Raw genomic sequence first — 20,305 nt, forward strand, 5'->3', positions numbered from 1 at the left:
AAACAATAGCGTATGCTTGGATGACTAAAGAGATACCACTGACATGGAAGGCTTTCAGCTGAATCCTGATATTTGTTCCTGTATTTGAAAGGGAAAAACTAAAGGAGATCTTTTCCCATGCTTAACTCCACATATGTGGACATAGTTCTTTCACACACTTCTATCACAGTAAAACATACTTGCTAGATAGGAAGTCATTAACAAGACCAGACAGAATTACTGGAATGCTATAACCAGTCCTCAAGAGAACACGTCCCATCATTGCTCCACCTTCAGGACTTGTCCTGTTTCTACTGGGGATCCACAAAGGAGAAAAAGAAATTTCAGTAACAGTTAAGTAATCAAGAACAAAGCTTCTAGGTTTGTAAGACTGTAAGCAAGAAAGAAAGTAATGTTACTACTTTGCTCTTAACAAAACTTACTATGCAATATACTAAAATTTTTTTGTTCAGTTATCAAAATTATTATTAATGAACTATCAGGTACTATGAGTGTACAGTGATGAATATACATGATAATCTTACTGGATCCAGGAATACACAGGAATAAAATTAGTTCCAGTTAATGACTATTCTTAGCTATAATCTTTGTTGCTCGGTTGTTGTTTTTTCCACAGATCAAAATAAGATTCAAGTGTTACATGCAATCACTTTTTCATTGTTGCATTGATCATTTAATACAAATAATTCTCCTGAAAATTGGGCCATTTTCCAGACACTGTAAATTAATCCTCCAGCTACACAATTAAAGAAATCATGCTGAAGAATGAGGTAGCAATTTTAGGTACTAGCTGATTTAGATTCAGCCATATGTGACTCAAAGATATGATGTACCGTACCTTTGCCCCCTCAGCAGAAGCAGCAGTCTGAAAACCATTGTCCACCAGGTTTTTTTGTTATCACTCTCATTGAGAAAGCTGCAGTGCTTAAGATAGCAGGCAATTTGCTAACAGTAGAAATAGTTTCCTTCTTTATTACCTGTTATAAAAGCTAATGAAATGCTTATTTATGACATCAGACTGATGGTCTTGAAGACAGATTATTTATTCTACTCAGAGGGTTGTCAGACCATAGACAGAACCTGGATCAGCTTTCTTTTTCACTGCAGCAAATCAGCCTTGGCCAGAAACGGCTAATCTGAAAATGATGGAGAGTATTCATCTTCAGGCCTATTCAGTTCTGGGTCTCGGTACAGAAACTGCCAACAAACATGTTAATTAGAGAGAGTCTAATTCTGTAGAAGCTGCTGCCATTGGAACAGAGGCATTAGTATTTGTATGAACTTGACAAGTGTCTGCCATGTGATACAAAATGGTGGAAATGCTCCAAGAATGAATGTATAAGAGCTTTCAGCTGTGACTTCTCCTTCTAGGTCACATCTCTTCATCATTTAGAGCAGAGATGTGCTGGTCTCTAAAAATCATTTGGCAGTTTCAGGATTTGAATCAGAGTAGGTAGGGGTGGTAGGAAACAGGAAGAAGAGACTCAAGGTCAGATGGGCATTTATCCAAACCTAGCTGTGGAAAGGTTTCTGAGAGAGACAGGAAAATTAGGCAGATGTCACCACATGGTACTGGCAGAACTTCTTTTTCCCCATTTCCCTTTACGTGGGGCCAAGAACATCCGGATCCAAACCTGTTAGAGAGGAGAAGGAAAATCTAGCCAAACCAGCCTGCTCCAGGAAGAATGAGCAGCAGAACTGGAGAACAAGGTGCAAATGAGTCCAGTTCTCACCACAAGCTATGCTTCTAACAGCTGGTTCAAACAAAGGCACTGCAAACAGCTATAGGAAGAAGAAAACTGCAAACTGAAGCAAGCAGTTGATAATATGCTAATTAAAGTATGTGGCACATGATCTAACTACAATTTACACTGTGACTGCTCACATAATCTTTGTGTCAAATATTCAGTGTTTATTTTTTTAGCTGGGTTGCATGATTCATTATTTAAATCTGTGGGCTTTGTAAATTTCCACAACAGTTACCTTGTCTCAAAACTAGTAAGGAGCAGAGAAAAAATTACGGATTAGTCATAATATATAACAGAATGTGTGGAACTTGAACAGGTTACAAATATTTTAAGGAATTCCTGAGAAGCACAAGAAGTCCCTAAGTAACACAATTGCAATTGATAGTTAACTCAGTGAGCTTAGGAACATGCAACATTAACATTGTACCTTAGTATTTCCTGCCACATTCAGTATGCCTTCTTTTACATCTTGAATCTCCTTCATTTAAAAAAAAATAAAAATTGAAATGGAGAAGATTTAAGGATTGCAAGCATTATAATACTGACATCACATGCAGATGATTAAACCTCTTCTTCATTGAGGTTTTAGATCCTGCTGAATAGCTCATCACTTGTCTGTAGTTAATATACAAGGCAGCACTCTGACATAATTCTAGAAAGGATAACTGAAACTGTCATAGAGGTTTTTGCATGAGAATAAGTATTAACATAATTGCTCTAAAAATATTTAAAAGAGATAAAGGTCACTTGCTGACCCTTCACATCTAGGAATATATTGAAGTTGACCTTCCTCTCTTGACAATAAACTGATCCAGACTCTGCAGTATCCAGATATAATGCTGTCTGCTAATGCTTTTGCAGTTAGGGAAGGATTTTCCTTATCATTCACAGGATTTTCCTTATCATTTCTTGGTTTTGGAGATTTATTTCTCCACTTGCTCATCCTTTAATATCAACGCAGTAGATTTGCCACCGTGTAAAATGGGATTTAATTACTAGATTTTTTCGATTTGTGAAAGGGACAAATCAGATTATTTTCAATTTTGAGAAAAATATTACTTTTGGATTTGAGGTCAACGCACAGACTTCTGCAGATATCTAACACCCAGAATTACCAATCATTCTGCTTTCTTATACATATGGAATTAAAAAAGAAATCACATTAAGATCTGATCAGTTGCTCTGACAAACCAATGGCTATCTCATGTGCCTAAATTTCTGTTTCATATGAGATAAATTCAGAACTTATACAAAGCTGCCCCCAAGCCACAAATTTTGAAAAGCAGTTGCTACTCAACCACAGTGTCATTAAGAGGTCTTGGTATTTGACACTATAGAAAACCAAGAACTTTAATGTGGGGCCTAAGTGTGCCACAAGCACTACAGGGATTCTTGAACAGTACCTTTGAATTCATCATAATTAATTCTTCTAGGGGTGATTTTTGCCTCCAGTATGTAATAATTAGCTTCTTCAAACGTAGTATGCACATATAAACGCATGGCAGATCAATGCATTGGAATAAATGTCACACCTTACAGATGAGAAATCGTAATTGCATTTTCCTCTGCGTCTTAGACATCCCTACCGGAAAGCTGTGACCACTCTTTTAGGTTGGAGAAAGAAAGACTTTTCTGAGTGGGTTTCATAACAGAAAACTCTTTCAGATGCAGTTAGTAATGCTGCCACACACCAGCCTAATGAAACAGAATTTTGTATAAACAAGGAGGTACTTTTTAGACAACATGTTATTTTCAATTGTAAGGCAAAGCAGGTCACGAGGCATAGCATTTATTCTTCGCTTTGCATCTTAAAGTATTTCAGAAGATAATTAATCCTCTGAAGTAATTAATACTAATCATTTAGTAGATGATAATTACGGTAGTCTATTGCTTTCAACTAATTAGTTGTAAATATTTTCATGATACACTATAATGTTTTATGTGCAACTGTTATGGTCTGCTGGGTTATAATGCATATTTTACGATGTCTATTTCAAAGTGGTCCACTGTGCATATGCATGGCAGGTCACAACTTTCAACAGATTATCAGATGCACAAGCTAAAGGACCAGAACTTGTGTGCTGGAAATGCTAAGTGCAGAGTGAAATATTTAAACCTCCTTACGATATGTGAGGAATCATTAAAGACTTCAAAAATCAGGGGCCTTCCTGGCATGCTTTTGGCAGAGGTTCAACAGATTTCAGCAAGTGTTTTCTGTGGTTGAGGTGTTCAGTGAAATGCCTGATTCATGAAACTCAGCAAGGTTTAGAGATGAGAAAGGCACAGAAGTGCTTAGCACTGCCAGGATTGATGAATGCCTAAGCTCATGCTGGAGACAGTGTCTTCTTTTTGCCTTAGACTATTGCTTTTGCTGAGTATCATTTGAATGGCAGTAATACTTCAGCAGCAAAACAAAGCAAAGTTTTAGCATTAAAATGCATTTAAAGTAAGAAAAGCAATGTGTCAGAAAACACCTCTTAAGGGTTCTGTCTTTTATTCTTCCCCCCAGTGAATTACATCAGATCAGATAGGCTTGCAAAACAAAATATTTTTCTAAATGTCATCTCTGGCATACAGAATCTCCAAGATCTGAAAGTCAGCACATGTTCATTGTACTTCTTGCACAATTATCAATAATCATTTTGCAGGCCAAATCTGAAATGGCATTTTTTGACAGAATGGAATTTAGCTCAGCTCTCTACAAAACCACTGTTTTACTACCAGCTATAAAAAAAACGTTGGATCCCCACCGCAAATTAAACCACAAAGCTACACTTTTTTTTGTTTGTTTGTTTTTTAAATGCAAACACTTTTTAAGCATTCCCCTTCAAACACAGACTTTCACCATTTACCTTAATCCAGCAGAAAAGAATTTTCATGAAAAGAAATTAATGCGGGACTGAAGCCAGAACTGGCTGTGTATTTACTTACTTATAGGAGTACAAAGAGGATCGATTCACTGAGTTCACAGTCAGATACTGCAATGCTTTCATACCTTACAGCATTTTAAGTCTAGAAAAGCCCATTTTAACCATGCACTCTAACCTCTTGTTTAGCAGTGGCTGATTTTCATGCACCAGTTCCAGCTTCTAAACACATTTTAAAGCTAAAACTTTGCTTTCTTCTGCTGTTGAAGTACTACTGACTTTCAAATGATTCTTAGTTCTTCACCATCAAAGCAGTTGTAAAAGGCAAAAACTTCGAACAAGACATTTTTTTTAAGAAACAGAATCAAGTTTGATTCTATTACTTCCCAGGGATGAAAATGCACCAGAATTCTTCACAAAGTGCTCTTATTATTAATTAAACTTGACAATTTGAAACATACATGTAATAACATCCTAAAATAATCTCTTGTCTTTTTGCCCTTTGACTTTGCTGCACTTTTCTACTTGACTACACTACACAGATACTGCTTACAAACAAAGCTTTGGGGAGATTCTTTATTATTTTATTGCATTTCCAATAGTCCTATTTAATATTTTTTAATACTTATCACTATGTATAATACTGTACCTAATCTGGAGCTACATCAGTGAACTTGACTTTGTCAAATAAGCATTTTCAGATCAAAATTTTAGATCACTCTAGGTAGCTTTTGAGGGGCCCTGTTTTAGCTAGATGTCAATCTGAGGCAGAGTGTGCAGACATGTTCTGATAATTATTTAAGTACATAAATGTGTGTGCTTAATTATCCTGAGTACCCTTTGGCATTTCTGAAAAGTTATCTTTGCCTACTTACGTTAAAACGGTTTCGTTAACACAGTTTAAATTAAATTGAAAGCCAAATTTAAATGCGACTTCAGTGCTTTCTTGTAAGCCATAAATCAGACAAATATTTGGACCTTTTTGATCTGTTCTAATACAAAATAAAGCATATGGTTACATTGACTGTGTTGCTCTGAACTTTTAGTTCTCTGATGAACTGACTCATCCTGGGGATATTATTCAAAGCGTATCTGAAATTCCAGAATCATGCTGCTAAACATCCGTCTGGACTTGTTCAGACTATTTACTCTTTAGAGGACTGTAAAAAAGAAACTGTCATTTTCTAAACATCTCTGTTGAAGAAACATACAGATAAACTTGTTTTTCCTCCCCATCTTAACTGACAGTTGAACATAGTGGTCAATGAAAGCACAAAACCACATGAAAGCAGATGGAAGAGCCCCTACAATAGGCAAACTATTTCCTTTTCAACGAACAAAGGAAAAAAAATATTTTTCCAAACAGAAGAAAACTTTGAGTAAGGCTGAATTAATAACTTTGATAAATAGTATATAAAAGAAACTAACAACAAAAGACAAGGACGGGGATAACACTCCAAAAAAGAAATGGGTTTCTTTATTCTAAAATGAAATTCACGCTTTCATATTTAAGGACAGAGGGATTTTACCAAGGTACTTTCATTGTATAAAGTCTCCTGAACCTAATTTTGATGAATTCAGTTGGATGATAAACATTTTTACAGTGTTCTATACTTATTACTCAAAACCTCCTTTTGTTTTATACAGAACAATTTGTTTCCTTGCAAGTTTTATTCTTGGTTTTAGAGTTTCACATTGATTAGTTCACTTCTGTTGGATGCTCAAATAGCATTGGGAAGCCAAGAGCTTATCTAGAAAGAAAATTGAAACTGCCTTTCCAAAACAATCATTCTTATAATAAACCACACTTTCTTTGTCACAGCAAGATTAAAGCTATTGTGTTAATTCTACATAAGGTATGGGGGAGATTTTTGGACACATTTTTCTGTTCACAGTGAAATGTTGTCCTTGAATTTTACTTCCCACTCAGGCATTTTGTTTCTATTAAGCTTTTTATTCTTTCAGCAGTTCTAAAAGTAGTTTCATGTTTTTCTTCCATGGGCACAGTCTTTACCTAACTTTATCATCTTATGCCTGAAATGCAGAAGGGCAGACTCTTGCCTTTACTAATTATGTCTCCCAACCCCCTTCATCTTCAAGGTTTCACGTCAGTGAAAAATTCATTTATCTGAAAAGTTATATGTAGATCTGGTCACTTAAACATCTCAGCTTTCAAGTCCACTTGCTATCCTCCATATTCTTCCTCATCTCTGAAGTCTTTTTTCTTCCCATCTCCCATTCTTGTTATTTACACTCGGACTATCAACCAATCCCTCCAATAGATAGTGAGAGCTAATATCTATTGGCATGCCTCATCATTAACGACACAGAACCAAACTTTCAGAGCATAAGAAGCATAAGAATTTATCTCATTTCCTGTAATGAATATTTGTGAGCCTTTGCAAAGAGGAACAATTGCACAACATAAGCCAAATTTTGCAAAAAATCATACAACTTTAAAGATATGAATAGCTGTGCTGAATTTATGTTGTATAAACTAAGCTTTCTTTCTTTTTATTCTAAGACAAAGTTAATTCTTTGCAAACCAGAAGAGAATGTATTTCAACAGGAAAAAAATGATGCTGACAACACATTTGAACTTCTCAATATAGCTGCTTTTTTGTAATAGATATTATGTCACAGCCACGTTACATACAACCCACAGGAATCTCAGCTGAGCCTTGAGGTGGTACAGAAAAGCTCTAAAATTTATAAACAAATCAAAACTAAGATTTTCTGAAAGTCTCGAATTGTTTTCATTATGAGAGTTTCTATTTCACATTCTTGGAATATGACCTTGCAAACTCAAGGAGGTATCTTGAATGTTTTGGCACTGGATTTTATATGGTTTTCCCTAGAGCAGTGGATTTATGTGGAAGTTCTAATAGTGTAGTAGAGATACATAAACTTACAATATTCTGTAGTCTGGAAATATTCTCTAGTTAGTGGAAATTCTTTGTTACAGCTTGCCTTTTTAAAAGATGTTTTTGCTTCAACAATTCAACTGAACTGACCACAACAATGTGGTTTGCTACACTGAATATTTTTTTGTAATAAACGGCTTGGAGAATTATACATCTTCCAAGCAGGTCACTAAAATGAACAAGATGCAGATACTTTTTTTTCCCCATATTTAGACTGCCTCATTCAATCTGCTCCTTTCAGTCTTTCAGAATCACACTTATCAAAACTTGGTTTCACTCTTGAAGCCCAGTGAAGCCTAGTAAAACACAATGTATTTATATAACTTAAATCTATAGCTGGCTGCTTCTCACTCTCTTTTTCATACGTGCACAAATACACAGCTAAGCATTGTCTCTCTTTGCCACCTAGCGGGAAGCTTGATTTTACAATTGTCTTTGAGCTACTTCCCAGTAAAAATTATCATAATGGGATCCCACGCCAACATAAACCTTGAAAAGGATTTTGGGTGAGTATTTTGGAAGCATGGTCAGTGTATGAATGATGTCTGTAGTATATATGATAAGTAAAATTGCACATAGAAGTCTTGAAGGCTGCTGAAAAGACAGATGTGAACTTGGAAATAAATAGGAGTGTTTTTTAAATTCACATCAACTAGCAAAGTACGATTCAATTCTGAAATAACATAGTATGGTCCTTGTATACTTCCTTGTGTTGTTTGGATATGTCTGCTTATCAGTTCCCTTTTCTGAAGTTAAGTTGGAATATCACCAAATCCTTCTTCAGATTATATTTTCATGCAAAAAATTGAGGTAGGTAAAGACTAGAAAAATTGCCAGTTTTTTTATTAAGCTTTCTTGGCCATGCTATGGAAATAGCAATGCTTGCTGATCTATGCATTTAAAGAATACAAAACCATTTTCACATCTCTCCACACATCTGTTAACTAAATTTTCTTTAACTTGACAAGTGGGCCAACACTCAAGATCAAGTCCTGGCAATTGTTCCCAGTGCTACAAGGATGCAAACAGTCAGAACTCAAGCCCCGAATAGTAGTGTCTCTTGTTTGTCAACTTCATCAAGCCAATTGCCATTTCTATGTTCCATGTGCCTTGAAATAAACTGCTCACAAATGTCCCAACATCATACTAGCTGGATCTATATTAACAATGTTGTAGATTAATTTTTAATCTATTTCATACGTATTTGATCTTTAAAACACATTAGCAAATCACTGCAGAGCTAAGAATATAGATACTTAACAGCTGAGCCTTCTCTGCTTTTGAATGTGTTAAACGTACAATACAAAGATAATGTAGGGGTTTGAAAGATTTTGAAAGCTTGGGGAAATTGGAAAGACAGATTTTGAAAGCTTGACTTTGGAGGTTGGCCTCAATTAATTCAAGATATAGCTGTGCAGACCGGGGCAAGACAGAAGTGTGAATGCAGCGGCACATCAGACTGTTGTTCCTTATGAGTTACAGGTGAAAAACTATGAAGATGAGAGTCAGGATATCTTACAGGGATTCGAGGATAGAGCCACTGAAAGACATTAACTTGCATTGGGAATTAAAAAAAAGATACCAATCATGAACTAGGATTATTATTTGCAACTACTACTAGAACCTATACTATATCAATAAACCATCATGTTAAATATTTACTGAAACAAAAGTTCACAGAACACAAGCCCCAAAAAGGCAAGCACCCACTGCCATGTGGAGAATGTTCAAGAGAGCCTGAGTCAGATGTTTCGTATGTCTTTACTCTCTTCTTTTCAGAGTATATATCTGGCTATTTGCAATAAGTCTTCTTGAATCAAGTCAGTAGAGATTGGCATCTTGTATAAGATGTACTCAAAAGCACTGCATTACTGTTTGTACTATAACAGGGAAACAGGATAACAGCTTTCTCATCTCCTAGCTAACATGAAGCATGTTGACATTTTTCAGGCTCTCACACAGAAAGATTACTCATGTCCTCATGTCCCCTTTCTACAAAACAGATTTATTTAAATAGAAATATCTTCTCCAAATTTCCATCTTGCTTTAATAGCTTTCTTATGCTGCTTTTTGTATAGAAGAAACCTTCAAGCAATCATTCTTTATTCTTAAAATTTGATAGAGATAGAAATGGTGATTCATCACTTTCTCAGTTATGCATCAGCTCTTGATTTTGGTCTTTTTCCAGTATTTCAGTGAAGTTAAAGACAAGGGAAATCAAAGAAAGTCCTTAATCATGTTCCAGAATATCACAGTTATTCTCTGCTTGGCATTCACTGAACAGTTACTGGCAAGAATTCATTGCCTGGAGACGCAACTTACAAGTGGAAATGGGTCAAGGAAGACCCACACTTGATTTGCCAAAGGACTGCTTTGATGAAAAGACAGAAAATGCATTTGATTCATCTTTCATTTCCCCAAAGTCAGTTCAAGTCTGTTACGCAAAGGTAAGTGATTAGAAAAAAAAGAAGAAAAAAAAGGCCTAACAGCCTTCAGTGCTTCTAGCTAGCTAAGGAATGACTGCATTCTACTTAATGGCACTAACTTTTGGAAACTTTCCATATACTGAAGACTGTTTCTAAAGCACTTTGATATTTACAACAGCTTCTTCTTCCACAGAAGACATCAGCTACACTAGAAAAGCATTTTCCACATTTAGGTTACACATAGCATACAATATAATAATCAATGTGATTTTAAAAATGCTAAGCAAATACTTTCCATGATCTCTACAATATTGGTCTCTACTATTACTATAAATTGCATCAGCTTCCAGCTCTGTGCATGCTCTAACCAAGGAAGCATGCAGTTATTCTGATTTATGGTGCACTCATCCAAATTGTATTGACTCAGCTATGTTGGTTAAAGATGCAGCTTATTGTATGAAGTGCTGGACTGGCATAACATGAATAGGTAATATTGGACATGCTAAGCTTACATCTACTCAATTTGAGCATCCATTACTGCTAACAGATATTGGTGGCATTATGAAACAGCTGAATAACACAGTTTTGAGAAACCAACACAACCTCACCAGTTTATCCTTGTTTTTCTCACCATACTTTAAAGGGCATCTTTGCCAAAATAGTCAAAGGACTGGAACGGTTGTTTCTACAGTCCACGGTGACAATAAAGAATGCTTCTTCCAAAATACAAGCTTTAGATACTTAAGTCAACTACAGCTAACATGAAACTGACAATCTGTTAAACTGATCTTCAAACACAGTAGTGTAAGGATATCAATAAATGGTAAGAACGTAAAGAAAATACAGATTCAATGAATAAGCATAGATGATAACGTGATCATTTCATCAATTAAGATGTGCAATTCAATAGCACAATCTTCACCTCACCATCAATTTCAAATGTATTTTTGTATTATGTGCAACAGATTACTGATGGTAGATCCATAGCCATAATGATTAAAAAGTCTTAAGAAATCAAGTGAGTGTAGAACATTTAATGTTCAAGAATTGTATGGCTAATGATAATATTGCCAGAAAAGAACAGTTCTCAATCAGGTCAATAACTGACATGTTAAAGCACAAATGATTAATCCAGGCCTTAAAAAGCTCAGTGCTATAATGTTATCTTGTAACAAATAGTTTTTAAAAACCAAAATTATTGTGCTCATTTCTGTATTTTAGAATTAAACTGCTTCTTTTCCCCTATATTTCACCATCTCAGTTATTTCAATACTTTAACCCTTTAACACTTATTATTGAGATACTCAGAAGGCCTAATACCAATCAAAGAATCGGAATATTCCAACCGGGAAGGGACCCATAAGGATCATCATGTCTGAAATAAAGTAACTGGAGGTTATATCTATATCTAGCAAAAAATATATACATTATAAAGTAAGTGTGGCTGGAACCACATATAAGCAGTATTCCTATAGTAAAATAAAGTATAATTTTCTTACAGATCCTCCACTTTCTGCCCATTACAACAATCAGTCAGCATAAACCTTGAAAATGTGAAATGTCCTATGTATGCAGTAAGCACTGAGCACGGTGATTGTGCTACACACAAACACAACAGACTTATTAAAAGCATTTCCATACTAAAAGAACAAGCAGAATGGAACCACAGATAAGATGTACTTAAAACTACTATGGTATAACTGAGAAAGAACTAGGATTATATAGTTCCACTCCCAGAGTATAAAAGATAAATCACCACAGATTGTTAAAAGAGAATGTATTAGATATATTATAATTGATGAAGAACATGAGTGAAGTATTTTCCAATGGAAAAAAAAATGGGTTACAGGAAACTGACTGTTAAAATTTCTTGGAACATTATTAACTTAAAATGTTAGCATTCTGAGATAAGGAGAGGGCATGAAAGGCTACTAAATTCAATAACGAGACTAATAGAGAAGAATAGTCAATAAAAACCAGGAGGGCAATAAAATTTGGAATGGCTTAATTTGACTTAAAGCATGGGCACACTAAGCAATTAAGCATTGAGAAATACATGTTAATGTGCCCGTGGGGAAAAAAAAAAAGAATGGGAAATTTATACATAATGGCCATATGTTCCAAAACTTTGAGCAGGAGTAGAATGTGGCATGATAGTGGATAAAACTAAATATTCTCGGCACCGTGCTTGAGGCTGCTAAAAATTATATCAAAAGAATGAAAGATCAAATTTCAGAAGGTATCAGAGCAAGTCTGGCAGTGATATGAGAAGGTGAAACTCCTGTAAGGATTAGCTCTCCAGTACAACATAGCATACTAGGCCTAAATGTAGGCCAAGATGTCTTAGGCGAAATTTCAGGATGTATAATTCTGTTGTTACACAATGCAACAACATTTCACGACAAATTCTTGGCCCAAAATATGAAATTCCTTGGTTTGACAGTCACGCATGTAAGATGCAGAAATTTCCATTCTCTGAGTAGAATTTTATTTTATTTTATTTATTTATTTATTTGAATCAGGTTATCAAAAAGAATGTTTTAGGTAAGCTTTTAATGTGTTCTCTATAATTTCAAAATTGCTTCCATGATTCTAGAATCATATCATACCACGAGTTGGAAGGGGCTCACAAGGAGCATGGAGTCCAACAACTAGCTCCACACAGGAACCACCCAAAAAGCCAACCCAGGGATTTCCAATGATCAGTAAGGCAGCGAAACTGCCATGGAGTTTCAAGGAGCAAGACAAAGATACATCTTTATTTCTCAGGTACTATCCCTATTAAGTGTCAAAGAGCCACCAGATACAAATGAAGCATGAGAGCTACCCAAAGTAATTAGAGCTTTCATTATAATGAAGCACCAGGATAAATAAATAAGATCCACTAATAAATTCAGTAATTTTACATCTTATCATGAAAACTTAAAAAAAAAAAAAGGAATTTGATTTTATCTAACTTTACCTCCACAGTATGTTCCTATTTAATTTACTGGAACCTATTGATCGCTAAAGATATAGAGAATTCTCTTGGTCTTGTTATGCCTTTTTCTCAGTTTGATATTTTGTAAATATCTGAACACAAATACATTAAAGTGAGTACAATAAAAAAGTTCTAATTATCGATTGTTTCTAAGACCTACTGTCACTTTGTTTAATTTCTATTCTGTTTTAGGTAAAAAGATGCCATACAGGATTATTTGTGACTACTGGCATGAAGTAATATCAAAGAAAAAGCTGAAATTTTCTTTGCTTTAAGCTTTCCTACACACTAGAACAATGCATCGTATTTTGGAGCACTCAGAATATCTCAGAGCAATATAAGGTATTATGTATTTTCTCATGAGGAATGGCATGCACAAAGTTGGTAATATAATAGCATTTACTGAACCCAGGAATAAATCCCAATATACAAGCTCTCAAGAAAGCATCATAGTTTTTTGGGTTTTTTCTTTCCACTCGTGGCCCTATACTGAATAATATGAAATGTAATAGTATAACTTAAATGATAGAATCATAGAATCACAGAATCACCAAGGTTGGAAAAGACCTTCAAGATCATCCAGTCCAACCGTTCACCTATTCCCAGTAGCTCCTACTAAACCATGTCCCTCAACACAACATCCAGCCTTTCCTTGAACACCCCCAGGGTCGGTGATTCCACCACCTCCCTGGGCAGTCCATTCCAGTGCCTGACCACCCTTTCTGAAAAGTAATACTTCCTCATGTCCAGCCTGAATCTCCCCTGCCGTAGCTTGAAACCATTCCCCCTGGTCCTATCACTAATGACACGAGAGAAGAGGCCGACCCCCAGCTCACTACAACCTCCCTTCAGGAAGTTATAGAGAGCAATGAGGTCTCCCCTGAGCCTCCTCTTCTCCAGGCTGAACATTCCCAGCTCCTTCAGCCTCTCCTCATCAGCCCTGTGTTCCAGACCCCTCACCAGCTTTGTTGCCCTCCTTTGAACACGTTCCAGGGCCTCAATATCTTTCTTGCAGTGAGGGGCCCAAAACTGGACACAGTACTCGAGGTGCAGCCTCACCAGTGCTGAATATAGGGGAACAATCACCTCTCTGCTCCTGCTTGCAACGCTGTTTCTGATAATTAATTTGAACAAATAGAAAACCCTAGATATTTTTTTCTTATTTTATTTCTGTTACTCAAATGTAGACTATAAAATTGTAAAAATATGTGACAGGTGGAAAACAATAAATGCCCATGCCCTTTGTACTTCTCAATGCTAAGAATAATACCATAAGACAAACAATATATATAATAATATAATATTATATATATATATTATGTGTATATATATATATTTATATATTTATATATAATATTATATATATATATAAATAATATATATTTTTAATTTGTGATAACACAGCAAACACAGTAAGACAATTTCTATCAGGAAATGAGGTTACTGGAAAAATTCCACTGAAATAATGTGGATTTTAGACAGCTATTTTGATGTAGTCAGAGATTACTGAAATAGAAATGTATTCAAATCCACAACTTTCAGCTGAAGACAGCATGAATGACACAAAAGTAGAGCAGTAAGTTTGAGTAGAACTATCTGAAAAATATTTGAAACCTTCTATTTGTGTAGATCATTTTTCATTATTTATTAAAAATTAGATATTGTTAATAGAACAGATGTTTTTAGTAAGCTCATTATCATTAAGATAAATTAACAACATTAGATTTTCAGCTGATGGAATTTTTTCCTATTTGATCTATATTTTTGACATATATTAAATCTAGACTACTTTTACATGAGCAGTAATCTGTTCATCTCAACAAACCACAAAGGATGCTTAGAGTTGCCCATTCCATGTACTTTATCTTAAACTCATAGTGCTCATTTTATACATCTAATCATTTTCTTTTTTCCCATTCACCTACCTATAGTTTATTATATTATTGAAAGATGAGATTATTTCCTGCCACATCTTATTCATTATGTTATTGTTTGATTTTTTTTGCTTGCAAATGCAGAAGTGAAGCCTATTCCATCTGGAGAATTGTGCTGGAAGTGAAGAAATCCAATTTTGCAGTAGCCTCGTATTTTATTATTAAGATAAGCTGTATTTTCAGTCATTATCAGGCATGGTTCCCTAACTTCCCTTTTATACCCACATGCAACTTACTCATTTTTCATCACTTTCATTCCTCATGCCAATCCTACCTATTGTTTCCCTCCTTTTCCTATGCTTATGCTAATTCATAGTCACAATTCAGTTTTACACATCCACCATGACTACATACATTGCAACTGCATAAGAGAGCAGACATGGTTTCTTTTCATGCTCACGATATTCTTGAATGAGCTGCAGGTTTTCTTTGAGATGAAGAATGCACCAAGCTAGATTGATAGTTCATTTAAATCATAGTGACAGGGTAAATTTGTGAAGAAATTGTTATTAACAATATCTAACGTGGAATATTTTGGGCTACAGTATTTTACTCACTAAATTTCATCCTTGCAAGGTGTAGTTTTGTCTCAAGGTATTTAGACCTGTGTCTTCAACTTGTTTTGCTCATGCTTTGGGTGCAGTCTGAAGTGCTTTTGCACTGGCTTGTAACAATCATTGATACCAGTAGATCCACTCAAAGACAATGAAAACTGTGAGTGCCCTTAGGGCTGAATAATTCCTTTCCAAATTATGAACCAATAAAGAACTATGTCCAAAAATGTGTCTGCTTTCTGACTCTATCTGTTATTCTGATGAAAATACTATCTCTTTTAAAACGTTTTGACATACTAGATCAGTTTACATTGCCTAAGGTAATGACCATATAAGAGACCTTTAGCACCAAAATAAAAGTCTCTACCAGTAAACCTAAACAGACATGAATTTCTGCACAGCAGTACACTGAAATAAATTCTTCAAGAGTATTATTAATGGGGAGAAATAAGAAAGTAGTCAAACAGGTTCAGTTATAGAAATAAATCAACACAGGTAGGTTAAAGTGAAAGAAGCAATAAAGTCAATGCCCCTCCTCTAGGCATTGACTGTGAATTATTGTTACAGAATATACTCTAGGTTATAGCCACAGTACAGGATAATTAAAAACCATTCAATTTCTTCCCTGAGATTAATTTTCATCAAGCTAAAATGTGACACAGAGGAAGAACTGGCTGAATATATGTAATCTCTACATCTTGAAATACTTTATTAAGTAGAGGCATTCAATCTATTAATTAGTGTATTGTTACAGGCAATTGGAAACCACAGTCCTTAATCCAAACAGAGTAAATTACAAATGAAGAAATACTGGATTACCATTTGCACAGCTATTTTGATTTTGGCTCACAGCATTGTTCCCTGAATTCAGTGATGTACAGGAAGAAATTAATATGAAAATTACAATGAAGATATTTCATTACAATATGATACAGATCCTCTCTTTATGAGAGACATGCTCAGTAAAGGCCTTAAGCCAATATCTGGCTGTTATCTTATTTGTACAAGGCTGCACTTGAAAATCAGGGACAATAACTGAGAATGTATTATTTTATTTAGTTGTGTTATTTTGGTTCCTTCTCCTGCACTGGATTTGTGCAGAGAATGCTCAACATCTTTATCAGAAAATTCACAAGGTCTGTACAACTTAAATCCCATTAAGGCTTCCAATGAGACTTCAGTGTTGCATCAGCCCATTACACGTGAGTGACTTTCACCATAATTAATGCCCCTTTTGGAGCAAGGTTTTCATCTCTAATCAGAATTTGTTACTCTCCAAGCAGAAAGCATTTTGGTGCTTCAATGGTGTACACTTTTTTTCTGCCAAGGACCGCAGTGGCTCTGTATCATAGATGCCTGCCATTAGTAACAACATACAGACAGATAGTGTAATAATTCTTAATAAATTACTAGGTGTTCACGTAAAGAAATGCATGTAATTTATCATTTGCATGGGAAAATTTCCTTTAATTTTTTTTTAATTATTATTTATTTATTTATTTATTTATTTTGCCACTTTGGAAATATAATGAGGGCTGGCTGATTTTTCAGCATCTGTTTTCTGTGTTTCATCTATTCTTAGTGGCTTCCTCCACCTATTTACTTTTCTATGTTATTTCTTTTTCTCTTGCTTCAAATCCACTGACAAAAATAAGGAGATAATTTAAGAAACTTGAAGCTTTACATAACTCTCTGAGTCAGGTTAGCCTTCTACTTACACAGACTCAGTGAAATGTGTATAAGTTTCTCCCAGCAATGCTATGTCGTTTCCAAGTTATATCATCCCATCTCTGCACAATTATCTGACCAAGTGCTGCAAATATAACAGAGCAGTTAACTAATCTGGAAATTCAAACTATTAAGGTATTCAGAAATTCAATCCAAGGAATCATACAGGCAGGTATAGAATTATGTAGCATTATATTAAAAATCTCATGTTAAAAACATTCAATTTTTTCTTTATTTATTTTCTGGTATTTAGGGCCCAAATTCAGACCACAAAACTATAAGAATAAGAACTAATGAATAAGATGAGAAACAATTTTAAGTTAGGAGCCCAGTTTCTCCAGTGAAGGAATAGGCAGTTGTGTATAAGTAGAAGGGATGACGACAATTTGCCTATAATTGAAGATATGATCATGTTCTTGGTATTATACATCATCCTAGAGTGTTTGAAGTATGTATTTAGTGTGATGAATTTCAGATATATACTCTTTAACTAAGGCAAATTCTAGGGAAATTTATTGAATGCTGGAATAACAATTAAACACTGCTTATTTTCTTTCAGGACTCGTATCCCAACAGATTCAGGAAATTATTTGTATGATTGCCAGATTGGATGCTTTTTCCAGCTTGTTGGTGGCCAGAACTAGGGCCCTCTCTCTAGGAGTAATAACTGCACTTTTAGAAAGAAATTATCTAATAAGCCATATATGTTACAAGATGTGAAAAAGCATTCCGACTAAGAGCCAGTTCTTGTGCCTGACTGGTCACATTCAACACAGAGCTAAGAAGTTTAGCATTTCTCTCTCCTCTGCTTCACCTGGTATATTTTAATGCAGCAATTACCTTAGGCAAAAATTCAAAAGAAGCAAGATCTTTTATATGAAGCAGGAGAAAATAAGCGTTTATATTTTGAGACACTTTTCATGTACGTCTTTAACTTTTAAATAGGCCTTTAAAACTCTGTCCAGGATTATGTGATGTTCTTGAAGGAAATATGTTCACTGAGAAAGAAGGTAGGGAGGGGGATGAGCAGAATCTACCTAAATAATCTACTGATCTCATTTAATAGAGGGAGAGAAAGAGAGAGAATTACTCTATCACAATAAAAAGATTTCACTCTATAAAATAAGGAGAGATTGTTGCCATGGCATCAGCAAAATTCATCCTTCACATAATTGCACACACATGAACCTTTCTTGACAGAACAGAATTATAAATGTGCAAGGTAAAATATTTTCTATTATGCTTCCTCACAGAATTTTAAATAGATATTTGCATTATATTTAGATGAAATCATATAGGTAATTATTTCTTGCAAATATCTTCCAAAGCAAAGCAACAAATTTTGTGCTGACATGGAAATGCACATCTCAGAAGGCACTAGGTAACTCAAAGCACACAGAAAAAGATGCATTCACTTCCAAGCTGCTCTCCAACATAGATTTCTCATGCATGAGAAACCCCTCTCAACCTTGACAAAACCATATTCAACAGATAATCAACAGGCTTAAAGCTGTTCCTGGAATGACTGAGCAACTCAGAGTCATGTTCCTGGGGATGTGTTCTTCATATTCCTACTATTATTACTACATGGGTTAAGAAAGCATAATCTTATGTTCCACTCTATTTGTATTTACAATGCATATGCTATTTTATGATAATTTCCCCAAGTGCACTGAGTACTTAGCAGAGAAACTTTTATTAGAGAGTTCAGGGGCCTGAGGTCAAAAGGCATTGCTAGATTTTCACTGCACTTCTCCATTTCATGCACAGAGATTTCACACTGGTCTTCAATGTCAACACAAACATTGACTTTATATGGTGGTATAATATCATTGTTCACCTCATATTAGTCCTTGCAGATATAGTGAATTTAAAGATAGCCATTTTGAAGACAAGAGGAACCACCTTTAAAAGGCAGCAATCAAATAACCCATGTTCTTGTACAATACGTGATAAATAATTGTCTGTTATGCTAATTTCTGATTAAGTAATAAATGTGTACATTCAAAAAGATCACTGATATGTTGATGATCCCAAGTGACTAGAAGATTTCCAATCACTGAATAAGGTCTTTAATAAGCAGATTTTTACTGTTTTATATATACATGTATGTGTGTGTATATATATATATAAAATAAACTCCTTTACAAATGAAAGCATAATTTCTGAGATTTGTCTGACTTCTAGCCATTAGACTACATTCCATTTTTGGTCAGCCTAAGTTCTGCCCACGTAATATACAGGTGTAATTCAGCCACCTTTTACAGTAGACAGACTGGGCTTCTTTAGGATGCAAAATAACTTCTGCGCCCTTCTGAACAACAGATCTGGAAATAACAACCTTGAAGTGTTTTCACAAAAGCCACACATGCAGGTAGTATCACCTCCTAATTCCTAAAGGAAAGTTCCTTCTCCATAAGACCTCTGAACACATAATTTCTCATAGCCAGAGCTCTACACAGGGAGTTCACAGTTGGTTGATTATCCATTATGACCGGAAAGTCTTGTCCAGAGGCAAGACCATTTTGAGCATAGTTCCTCAGTCTGACAATTTGACCTACATTCACTGCTCCTAGATGCATGATGTTGCATTTGGTTATACTGAAGTTAAATTTGGACTTACCAGATGAGGAAGATAAATCATTCAGATGATGCTGTATAATTGGCTTGTCTTTGAGCGGATAAAATTTGAAACTTCACATTCTCTCTGCAGGATCTGTAGTCTTTTTGTATAAAGATAAGAATTCACCCTCCAGTGCTCTCTACCTCACAGTTTCTACCAGCATGACACTCCTGGAAAACATAATGAGGGAAAAAAAGATTGCAACTTTGTATAGTGATGTCTTTAACCCTTCCTTTTGCCAGCTATCAATCCACATCCAATCACTTAATATCCTCAGTGCTGAAGCCACCCACCCTTAGAAACTTTGCTGCACAGATCTAGAACTCACATTTGCTGTGCTGACCCATCAGTCTTTCCTTTCCTTCAGTACACCAGAGTGAAAACAGATGTGCTTTGCTGCATTCTAACATGCCATGTGTTGCAGACTGACAAGAAAGATTATAAATAATACAGAGCTTCATTCTCATTACAGTGATTGTAATGAGAAAGATAAATGGGTTCAAATAAAACCATTCAGACTC

The 20,305-nt window shown here is 35.2% G+C and overlaps 1 long non-coding RNA gene across 2 annotated transcripts in view; it reads right to left on the minus strand.

Annotated features, from left to right (window-relative positions):
* The window catches only part of LOC122186213, a 166,541-nt gene that overhangs the window by 113,905 nt on the left and 32,331 nt on the right, over positions 1–20,305 (minus strand). For both annotated transcript variants that reach the window (XR_006181091.1, XR_006181092.1), the window contains exon 3: positions 19,785–19,954. This is a non-coding gene — a long non-coding RNA (uncharacterized LOC122186213). The remainder of the gene's footprint in view (positions 1–19,784; positions 19,955–20,305) is intronic.

This window comes from Lagopus leucura, unplaced genomic scaffold (genome assembly GCF_019238085.1).
Source record: "Lagopus leucura isolate 7727_CA_CO unplaced genomic scaffold, USGS_WTPT01 Super-Scaffold_100035, whole genome shotgun sequence".
Taxonomy (NCBI): Eukaryota; Metazoa; Chordata; class Aves; order Galliformes; family Phasianidae; genus Lagopus; species Lagopus leucura.